Raw genomic sequence first — 12,146 nt, 5'->3', positions numbered from 1 at the left:
CACACATACATATATGATATTTGAGATTTCAAAAATGAACTCACAGTGTTAAATTACAGAAAAGTAATAAAAGAGCGAGTTGAGCTGGTTGCCTCATAGAAAAAAATTTCTTTTCACATTTTTCATTATTATATTATTGCTGTACTAGGGGTACACTGTGACATTTACAAAAGCTCTTACAATATATCGTAGTTGAATTCACCCCCTCCATCATTCTCCTTTATCCCTCCTCCCTCCATTCTTAAAAATAGTTCCAACAGATATCATTTTTCCATTTTCAAACATGAGTACATAATATACAGGGAGAAATATTAAGGAAAAATTTAATGGATATTAAAACTTAAAGGGAATTTTGCAAAATTTAGCTTGATTACCTGTACAACACTTTCCACTATGACTCATATATACAAACGTATTAAGATTGGCATTCAGAGAGGTTGAAGCACTTATGCAAGGTTTAGTAAATGATGCAGCTATCATGCACCCCAGTCAAACTGGACACTCACTTCTCATACCTCACTTTATGAAGCTTGCATAGGAAGGAATTAAGCACACAGGACCATAATGGGGTAGAGTTTAACAGTCTTCTTTCAAAGGCCTAGGAACATATTTTTACTCTATTAAATACTAATTAGATTTAGAGCAACTGCCTAATTCTAGCATATTCACAAGACACAAATGTATACAAATGTCCATGTATTATATAAAAACATTCAAGTAGATCAGGGCATTTTTAGAGCTTTTTCCTCCCTTGAAAAGAGTTATAGCAGGTTCTCAAATTATCAAAAATTTTCTTAGTAAACAAGTTTAGTGTAGATTTTCATTAAGCTACAGAAAGCCTGATGCTTACACCTTGGTTGTAAGGAAATAATCACCATGAAATCATGATTGCCCCTATCCAGATATTCTCTTTTTGAATTCTGTAGGTCACAAATTACTGGGCTTTGATTTTTTTCTTCTAAAGCCCCTGTGCAAAGCCTCCACACTTTTCTGCTCAATTTTGTTAACACCATTGTTTAGGCTAGGGTTCCTTTTTCCTCTATTACGTCTTCATTAGATTTCAAGGGTTGCTTTTCCTGCTTTGTCTTATGGAATATCCTGTTCCTTGATTTAGTATTTCTCAATATCAGCATCATAATTACTTGAGGTGCTTGTTAAAAATGTCAACTCATGGGTTCTTCACCAGCAATACTAAATCAGAATCTCTGAATGGGGGCCTGAGAATCTAGATTTTAAGAAAATACATGGGGGATATGTATGCAAACTATAAGGGAACTTCTTCAGAGGGCTCATCATGTTCTGCCTGTACTGGTTTAACCTACAGACTGAGTACAGTACAAGTTGGCTCAAATTAAAAGGAAGATGAATTATATAATTTGGTTACTGATTGTTCAAACAACAGACAAAATTAATCCACATTCTTTCAGTGACTATAAAAGGTCATTTTATAACAAATCAAATAGATTATCAATGCTTAACTAAGGTTCAAAAATAAAGGCCCTTAGAAAAGAGAAATAAAAGTAAGGAAACTTCTTTTATATCTACAACACTAGATACAGGAAATTTTAAAAAGTCATCTGGAGCTGTGAGTGGGTTTAACATCTGGTTTTTGTCATAGCATGGTTGATTTGATTATCTTTGATATTTAATCCAGCTGCAAAAACATGAAGAATCGAAAAATGATCATTTCTAAATCCCACAAAGACATGGGGAGAGCCAGCTTTATTTAAGGAAAGGGGCTTCCAAAGGGACCAAGAAGGAAGAAAAGGGAAGTCTTCTTCATGGTTCATCTAGGACTAATTTAATGGCCTAACAAATGACAAAATGATCAATAGTGATTTTTCTAAAATATAGGCATTAACTGATTTGTCCCCAAAATCCTGTCTTCAAGGAGGTTATTCAGAATAGAAAATGACCATTCTGAGAATCCAGAAAGTATCTAAAGATATTTATTAGCTTGAGTAAGAAAGAGTTGAGCCTTTCATTAATCAATCTTAGCCTGGGATTACCTGACAGATGTCTTTGCACAGGCTAATGGGAAGCTCTTTGCTATATCCCTGGAGAATAGTGGAAGAAAAAGGCTTTGCACTATATCCAAGCCTTGCACCAACTCACAGAAAATGCTTTGAGTCAGTAAGTGTATTGATGGGTTGTTAAGAAAACAAGTTTCTCTGTATCTCTGTAGAGAACTTTAGATCTCTAAAAGGCATTATTGATTTTATCGTCTCTCTTTCCCTCTGCCCCATTCTCAAGATACAGAAGTGAGAAATGTCTTGGGTCTTCCTCAAACTTCTGTTGCTTCCTTATGCTTTTCAGCCTTCTGGACAAGTATCAGATCTCTCAAACTGAGATCAAAACTGATCTACACTTGTATGGCCCACCAATTGTGGTAGATTTTCAGTAAATCAACATAAGACAATGCATTCAAGACTATTGAAAGGTATGGAAAAAAATGTATATATATACACTCTTATTTTTTTCCTAATTACAATGAAATTAAAACAAAGAAGAAAACTCAAGGTCTTGAGTTATAACAGTTCAGGTCACCATGGGAACTCTCAATTGTTGAGATACCCAGAACTGTGGTAAGTGCTAATGAGAAATATATTTAGAACGACAAGACTTTACAAAAAAAAAAAAACTGTAGCAAAATAAAGGCTGAGTGACTGCCAGTGTTCTCTGTTGTGCATTAGCATCTCAATCTCACATTACAACCTAAATTATTTGGGTCTTAGTGTATCTTAGCAGATTCCTTAGGGATTCTTAGGAAATATTGTGCTGCAAGTCTCAAAGAAAAATTCAGAGAGTGAGAGCAGAACTTTTTAGGATGAGGTGGGATAATTAGATTTATCATAATTTCTTGCCCCCTAAGTAGGTAACATCTTCAGGAGTTGTGAGTCCCCTTTTCCCAGCAGGATAAGCTGACGAGGTCTGCAAGTTGAATACTGCTCAGCAGTGCCCTTCACACCTTTTGAAGTTGAACAGGAAGGAGCACAAATTGGATGATGACACCAGTATTCTGCAATGCAAAGGGAGAAAGCCTGAAGTTTGACAAAGAGTTTCTACATGGTCACCAGCACTGCTACATGTGCTGGTGTCCCTAGAATTTTTAAGTAAATTCCACCTATTTTAGGCCATTGTAGAACTGAGGGTTTTCAATTATATGGTTTAGTGACACAGTTGGAATATTTTAGGAGTCACTGCACAAGGCCTAGAACCAGGTGCCTGCATACACAGAGGAGTAATTGCCCTCTCTTTGACGTAAAATTGTTCTTTCTTCAGTACGCCAAATGACATGGCCCTGCCTCGTTCAAATGTTTCTCCAACTTTCCTGGCCTACATCGACAGATGAACAAGCCCAAGGACAAGCTCCCAAATTTCAGGATGGGTCTGTTGCTGAAATCCAAATGATAACACGGTTTGTATAGATTATATAAAGGAGACCTTTAATTTAGCTTTGGAAATAAACACCAAGCCCAAAATAAGTTAGCTTTAGCTTAATTGGCAATAAACAATGATCTTAGAAGTTTCATGTTTTTCATTTTTATCATTTAATGTGTTCTAGCGCACCTATTTCAATTTACCTTCCAGTTTAATCAAATCACAAGTCAACTTACTCAAATAATGTGCTTGTTTTGATTTAAATGAGTCGACAGGTGTTTTTGAGCTCTTCAGGATATTAACTCTGAGACTATTTGCTCCTGTGTGAATGTGTGTGTGTGTGTGTAAAACTATAAGAAACAGAATATGGCTTTATGTAAATGTAGGTAAGGCTATGCAAACATGGCAGGTCAAATATAATCCTATGTGACTTAATTTTTTTTTTAAAAGTTCAAAATTCAGTAGAATTGTTTTCATATGAAAAGACTGAATCTTATTTAAACAACACTGCTAAGTTCCTCTCCATATTTGAAGAAGTATCCATTTGTAGCAATATTTAAAAACATTTCTTTGCATTATATCATATTCTCAAACACTTCTTACATTTGGAAGGCAACTGAATCTTAAACTGTCATGTTACCATACCTGCCTTCATCAGAAACTGAGTAAAAAAAATAAGTTGTCAGCACTTGTACATTTAGAACATTCAATGCTTATCGAGTGGTTTTACTTCAAATAAATTTATAAGTAATGCAGAATGGCTATTTTCACAAAGGAAGGAGGAAAAGGCAGCCAGAGAGAGGGATGACAGAGGGAGCAGTAACCATGGCATGTTTCATTTCTTGCTGTTAATATGGTGTCAGAGCAGCTCATTGTATTACTTTAAATCACAGTTTATGTCTGAAATATTTAATAAAAATTGTTCAACTACTTCCCCATCTGCAAAGGCATTGTGCATTGCCATGGAGAGACAGGCTCAAGATGCATTTGAACACATTTTATTTTATTTTATTTTTGTCTATTGTTTTATTATTCATATGTGCATACAAGGCTTGGGTCATTTCTCCCCCCTGCCCCCAGCCCTTCCCTTACCACCCATTCCGCCCCCTCCCTCTCCCCCGCACCCCCTCAATACCATTTGACACATTCTAAAATTGAGTTGCCCTGTCTCCTGAGGTCTGGTAGGGTTAAGCCTGAAGAGTGTCAAGGAAGTGGGAGGGAAAGTATCCAGGTAGTACTTTAATTTGCATCCTTTTTAATGGAGGAGCATTTATAAAGCATTTATCCCCTTACAGATATCCATTTGCTATTTACTTATAGGCATCCTGAGAGCAAGAAGGTATCAGTTTAAAGGTTGGTCCTATCATTTCAGGAGCAAGCTCCAGTTCTGAAGTCACAGGCCCCAAGAACAATAACCAAGGTCACACTTGCACAGCTTTGTGCCTTTGTTTCAGAAGAGATAGCCCTTCAATGCTGAGAAAGCCAGCTTCCAGGAACTGCGGGGCACTGTCTTTCACGTAGTCCCCTGCAGAACAATTGTGTGAAGCACAGTGACCTCAGAAGCCCAAAGCCTTATGGGCTATTTATGAATGTCGTGTACTCAGAAAAGGCTCAGGGTGAGGAAGCCCTATCAGAGCCAGATATAGCTCCCACTCTGCCTGTGAGGCCATCCTTTGAGAAAACAAGGGTAAATACAGCAATAATCACTTCAAAGGTACAAGGCCAGTTGCATGTTGTGCTTCTGAGAAAAAACAAAAACAAAAGCAAAAAAAAAAAAAAAAAAACTGAGAGAGCTCCAGAGACTTTATGGCCTGGACAAGTAGAATTCCGGGGGCATTTGTTGCTAAGCTAGATTATCAAGTTGTGTGTGTGTGTGTGTGTGTGTGTTTAATTTAATTAACTTTTTATCTTCTCTGAGGAAGGTAGAAATGTGGAAAATGGATTCTCACTGTAAGTAAGAAAACATTTTATAATGCATATGAGAGTGAATACTATTTATTTATTATGTTTATTTATCTTTGAAAAATGGTGGCCCCACTGTCCTTTCCAGAGTAATTTGAATAGATAAAATGGTCTCTTTTTCTAGCAGTTTGGCTCCTTTGGGCTAATGAAATTTATCATCTGTGGGAATCACATCTGGCCTGAAAAAAACCTTCTATAGGCTTCAGTGCAATATACCTGATGTGAAATATACATCTCAGTAATAATGACAGAGGACACCACTTACAGATGTCAGTCATGTAGCAAAAAGAGAACAAGTACCTCTTTGAATGAATGCAGCAGCTACTGCAGAGTGGTGCAAGACTAGGACTCACTGGTTTGAAACCTACTGCTGAGTTTTGCTTTTGATTTTTTTTTTCTGTCTTCACAGACTGTATCTTTCCCTCTAAAAGGCTTAAGATTTACCATTCTTTCCAAGAAGTGTCACATACTTAGGTGAGGCACATGCTAATTTATTGTGTCAAGGAGCTCATGCATTATCCCCCATAACTGCTTTTTAGTGGGAAGAAAATTGGACTTAGTAGCAGTTGCTGTTTGTGATAACCAATAAAGTAAAGGCAAGAAGAATGCTGGGAGTGTAAAATGCTACAACCGCATTGAGAAGAAACACAGCAGCACGCAGCAGAAGTGTAGGGAAGTCACAATATTGAGGCAATTATTCTTTTGGAGTATTTCATAAATAGATTAATAAAAAAAATCCCCAATTGTTGTTAATATAACATCTTAATTTTAAAAATTATATACTTAAATTATAAACACACACACATATATGTACATATGTTTTGAAATGTGAGTCATACACTTGTTCTTCAAAGGTCCTTGCCAAACTAGCTCTAATAATCTTTATGTAATTCCCTAATATTCTCAGGAAAGACTGTAAAACTTGCATTGAGTTTTTCTACAGTAAAACAAAACAACTCTATTCTACTTTAATGTTCTTTGGAAAGGATATGGGATCAGGTTTAAATGCTTCTTGTACTAAAAAAAAAAATGCATATTCTACTCACTGTTGGGCAGAGAATCTGTTGGTCACCCTTTATAACTATAGGCTGGTGACAATTTTTCTCCAAAATTCTAAGTCTGCAGGCAGTGAAAATAAGTGATCTGAGGTCTTGTCTTCCTCCTCCTTAATTTTAACTAACAGATGTAAAGTCCCTACCCAAGACAATGGAAACATTTATGAAACAACAAAGTCTTAACAACACAATAACTGCTTAAAAGCAAAGCTTTGTAAGTGGTATGAAGGAAATGATATCACTTTTGGACTGAGTAAGAGTCACAGTATTTCACTGTGGGCATGGATGTAATTCCTACCTTTGTGAAAAATATCCCATCATAAAAGTAATCTTCAAGAGCAGGGCTAGGGTGAGTTAAAAGTTAGAGGAGATGTCAAAAAGAAATAGCGATCTTTTTTATTCTGCATAATTATTCTGATGATTTTTAAATGATTCATGACAATGGCTTGCTGACTGAAAATTTCACCTGCATGTGACTTTAAGGAATTAGAAAAACATGAGATTTTTAAAGTCAAGCATATAACTGAGAACTATTAAACTGAAAATTATAAAGAACACTTTCACAAAATTATTTTTTACTTTAGGGAATGTATTTCAAGTCATTTCAAGATTCTGATTGATGAGTTGATAGATGTGTCTGAACTCCACAAAGGAACATAAATTCAAGAGGAAAATGTGTTTGGGGGAGGAAGCAGCTTTACTTAAAAGACATTGAAATAGGTGTTCAAAGAACTGTGTGCTTCTGGGGAATAAGAGAGGTCAGATTTTCTAATGAGAGCCAAGAGGGATGTGAAAGCAAGGGAGAAGAAGGAGCAAACACACACAGAGAGGTTTACTGATAGTCTCTGTCTGTAGTCTGAAGTACAAAAGTTCACTTTCTGGGCTGTGACATATAAGAATACTGTTGTATTCTGTAGAGGCCTCTATAAATATTTAGGATTTTGATTCCACAGCTCATGTCAGAAAATAAAGAATAAAATATTGAATTCCCCTGTCTGAGTTTTGTCAAGGGTTTCATTACAAATTTCCAAATCCAGCAGCTTAATTAGGAGGTAGACCTTGACAGCAAGCATCAGGATGTGTCAATACTGCCTGCATCCGGTGTGTGATTTCTGAACAAACTTTAGACAGTGTAATACATTGACTTCAACCACCAGACCTAGCAAGTCTAAAGGCATCTGTGACATAAAGCTTACTTAAATGAATAGGTGCGTAAACTTAAGTATAGACAGAATCCTACATAAATCCTTCGTCATTCTATGTCCATCTTTTCAGCTACTCCAAACATCTCTTAAGGAGGAGGTGTGCTTTCACAATTTTTATTCCTAGCTATATTTCAGATTGTATTTATAAAGATGTGTGTTTCCTATATACGCATAAGTAGATCTTCATAAATCTTCCTGATTAAAGGAGAATTTTCATACATTTTTGATACTGTTATTGCTTCTAGCATGACTTGCCTTCAATATATATACCAAATATAATAAAATTGCTTCCCTTATACTTTACTTCATTAGCATAATGAGAAATTATTTTTATTTAATTCTCAGGATGCTTGCTATATATTTCTACTGACAATTTGCACATCACACATAGGAGAACACTGAATTTAGACTCAAGCAGAGGTGTGTTCAGCTGTTGATCCTTTTTATTAGCTAGGAAATCTCCTGGAAGGTCATGGCTATTTGAAGACTCTACTTCCTTAACTTGAAGACAAGGAAGGAAAACTTACTTGGCTTAGTTCATAAGATGTTTGTGATGGTTCATGGAGATTTGTGAGTACATGGTATGAACCATACAACCCACGACAATGCGAATTTTGATGAAGTTTAACAATCATGTCATCCCCTTTATTATTATTATTATTATTATTATTATTAATTATTATTATATTGTTGTTGATGTGATATTGGGGGTATATTTTAACATTTACCAAAGTTCTTACAATATATCATAATTGAATTTACCCCTCCATTATTCTCCTTTATCCTTCCTACCCCCCATTCCTGGAATAGTTTTAGCAGATCTCATTTTTCCATTTTCATACATGACTACATATTATTTTCACCATATTCATTCTCCTACACCCTTTTGTTATATCCTCCCCACTCCTACTGGTGCCAACTTGCAGACCGGACCTGTTTTACCTTCCTCTTCTCCATTTTTGAAGAGAGACATTTTTGTTTGTATAAGATAGCTATACAGGGAGTTTGATTGTGACATTTCCATACATGTCATCCCTTTTAACATGATGTCTGTAATGGGAACATGGTCCTTATCATTTTGCTCACATTTATATTTACATTTTTCTTTTTCAGCCAGGAAAAATCACTAAGACTTTGTATAGAGACTAGTCAATGCATGTTTTTATGGAATGAGTAGTACAGCTTTTGAAAGCCATTTTCATTATATTGAAAGCTTTAATTTTGAAGAGAAACTCATGTTTTGCCAACCGTGTTTTGCACACATTCTATTGTGTGCAAACAATATAAAAATTACTGTTTGCAAGTCTTTTCATACCTAATTCAAGGATTGCCAAGGGAATGGAAAGAAGAAAATAGAGTACATGTAGTTGCCCCAAGCTTATGCTTCACCTCAACCCACCCACTTCACAAGCACCAAAGTTTGAGATTGGTTTCTAAATTTGGAACACAGTTTCCTAGAGTTTCTATATTTGGGAGAAGGAGATTTCCCTTGTCTAGAAATACACCCTTTTCCGGTGCGCTCTATAGAAACCCAGATGGGAGTTTTCCTAAAACCTTGTAAACAATCTCAACTCCTTTGCTATTATATTAAACTTGAATTGAGATCAGTAACTTTGGAAAAATTGTTGGTGATTCGACAAGAGCGGTGATGTCTTCTGGTACTGTGTTTGAAGAGTTAGACTGTACCTCTCCTCTGCTTTCATGATTGTGTACATTCCTGCATCACTGCACAGACTGTAATATAAATGCTGTTCTTTCTATCTCCCTGCTATAAATTCACTGAGAAGAGAGATTTTGTGTTTTCATTTACAGATCTCCTGTGCTTAGCAAGGATGTGGTATAGGTAAGTGACTGATAGTATCTGTTGAAATGATGAATAAATAAATTGGATATGTGTGTATGTAAATGACTGTCAATGTACAGCAAAATGAATTTATAAGATAAAACAATACTTATTCACAGATGTTATCAAGTAAATTGAGTCCACTGGTATCAGTACAGTAATAGTGATAAGAGCAGACCTCAGAATGAAATAGAACTGAGGTCAAAGCTAGTTCTACCCCCTTTACCCACCTCCTTGATTTGGGCAAAATATTGTATCTCTATAAAAATTATAATCTCTCAGAGTCTCATTTTCCTCATTTGAAAGCATGGGATAGGTACTAGGATTGAAGAAGGTGAAGAAAACTTCCAAAGTATTTAGCAAGGATTTGGTAGTGTAGCAAGTTCTTGATAAATGCTAGTTGTTGGCATAAAGTGGTAGTCATGGTAAGGAAATACAAATGTCTTTAATTGTTTTTAAAATACTTTTAACCACCAGAATCACTATGCCTTTTTGTTTTAAATAGTGTCTATATCTATCCAACTTTGCATTCAATCTTATTAAAATCAGGTTTTCCTACCGGCAAGTTATTCCATTTTCAGTTTTCCCTCATGAATGAATTATTTTCCTCTTTGTGATAGATACATAGGGCCAGCTGATAGCCACAAATCACTCTGACTTCCTTTGGAAATTGCTTCATTGATTCCTGAAATGATAAAGAACTCGTAATGTGCCTATAAATACACTCATTAAGTCAAAAATTGTTCATGGCAGCACAGGAAACCTCCATATACTGTCCAGGCATCTTCCTCCCCAAAAAACACATTTTCCCAAGGGAACTCAGCCCGGATCCATTATCCTAAGTACAGCTGGAAATGGAGTCATAAATCAGAGGGCAACTTTCCAGTTCCTCATCCTCTCTGAGTTCATTAGAGTGGACAGGTTTTCAGGGGAATGCAGTAGGTCACAGTACTGTCATAAAACCAGATGATTATTCACCAATTAAATTTTCTGTTATGCAATTAGAGTCTGGACTCTAAAAAGAGCCTCTCTTGAAACACAGAGGGTCTTGAGGAGAAGTCAGCACCCAAGGATTCAGAGAAGCAGAGTGGAAAATATTCTGTGACTTCAGGCACTTCACTGGGAAGTATTTCACCAGGTCTCCTGTGCTCTGCTAGTTGAGGGACAGGGATCTGCTCATGTCTTCACGGTCCAAGGAAACAACTAAGCTCTCAGACACTATGTGTTGCCAAATGGTAGTTTCCCTGCATGTAAGGTTAGATATCAAAGCAGAAATAGTTTTTGACATCCCTACCAGGAGCAGGGACAATCATTGGATCATTGCACTGAAAGCTGGTAGATACACTCTTTGTGAAAATTTAAGATGACACAAGTTCTGAACTCAGTGAGAGCCTTAATGGTAAAATTCATTTGCCCTCTCATGCAATTCTGGCTGTATTTCCCTTTTGGATTTTATTAATTTTGCTAAGACTGTCTCAATTTATTTCTCCCAATATCTTACAGTCTCACAGTTTAGGTGTTTAAAAAATACATTTCAATGCTATGTGGAAGAACATGAAAACATAGCAGCATCAGGGCAGGCACTAAGACCTGGAAAAGAAAGAAAAAAATCTCACATACGCCTTTTATTCCACTCAGAACCATCCAGCACACCTCACTAACTGAGAGCTAGCTTGCAGCCACAGCTCCCTGGTTTAGCCAAAATGAATTTCACAAGAAAACAGTTTATGTGCCAAAGGGAAGTAATTCAATCCAAGTAGAGAATAATCTCTTTGTGGTATTTTATATTTATTTTTTATGTGCCCTATTTGAACTTTTAATCATCCACAAGAGCAGGAATTACTGCCTACCAGAGTTCTTTGCACTGTATTCCAGAACAACACCTGAAGGATGCATATTCAATTCCTGTTTTCACTTTCTTGAATGTGTCCCATTTTCTCTCCATTGTCCTTGGCTTTTGTGAAAATAAAAGAGGTAAAATAAACATAGACCCATTCAGATCAGCAGCATAGAGTGAAGAAAAAGAAAATCTCCCATGTAGGGCTCATTCAAATCTCTATAATGGTACACTAATTACATATGACCCTGACAGCTGCTTTGGCATCTCTCTTTTTAGAAAAATGATCACATGCCTATCCCTTGGCTTTATGTTGTTTCTCTTGGAGAGAATCTGCCAAGTGTCTGAAATGACACTAAGACTTCTCTCCTTGAACCTGCCCAAAATTCAGCCAGAGTTTTTCATTAACTACAGATGGTTACTGAGCAATTAGAACAAGTAAGGACCTTAAGTGGAGGAGTTCTTAATCCTACTCATCAGTTATCACTACTAACCCCCCACACACTGAAGTTCTATTTTCTTCTGTTTGATAATTTAGGCAATTTTATTTGGGAGATTAGGTCTAAAGTTTTTATAATTAAGTGCTCTACCACTGAGCTACATCCCTAGCCCTTGGTCTAAAGCTTTTCTATTTGTCAATTGCTGTGAGATTTCCTCATGATGTGCTTTGTGTATGTATTTTTTAAGGAATATTTTGTGGCGATGTGGTAGAGGGCCAAGGCAGAACCATGGAATCACCTCCAGGTGTTTTCCCTGGTCCATGCTCCCCAAGGAGATGGGTCACCTTCTGGAAGCACAGCCACACCTGCATGATACCCTACACCAAGATGCTTGAAGATGGAAAGGAATCCAAGTCCTCCTGG

The sequence above is a fragment of the Castor canadensis genome, chromosome 6 (genome assembly GCF_047511655.1).
Source record: "Castor canadensis chromosome 6, mCasCan1.hap1v2, whole genome shotgun sequence".
NCBI classification, from domain to species: Eukaryota; Metazoa; Chordata; class Mammalia; order Rodentia; family Castoridae; genus Castor; species Castor canadensis.
This window is presented reverse-complemented; position numbering follows the sequence as displayed.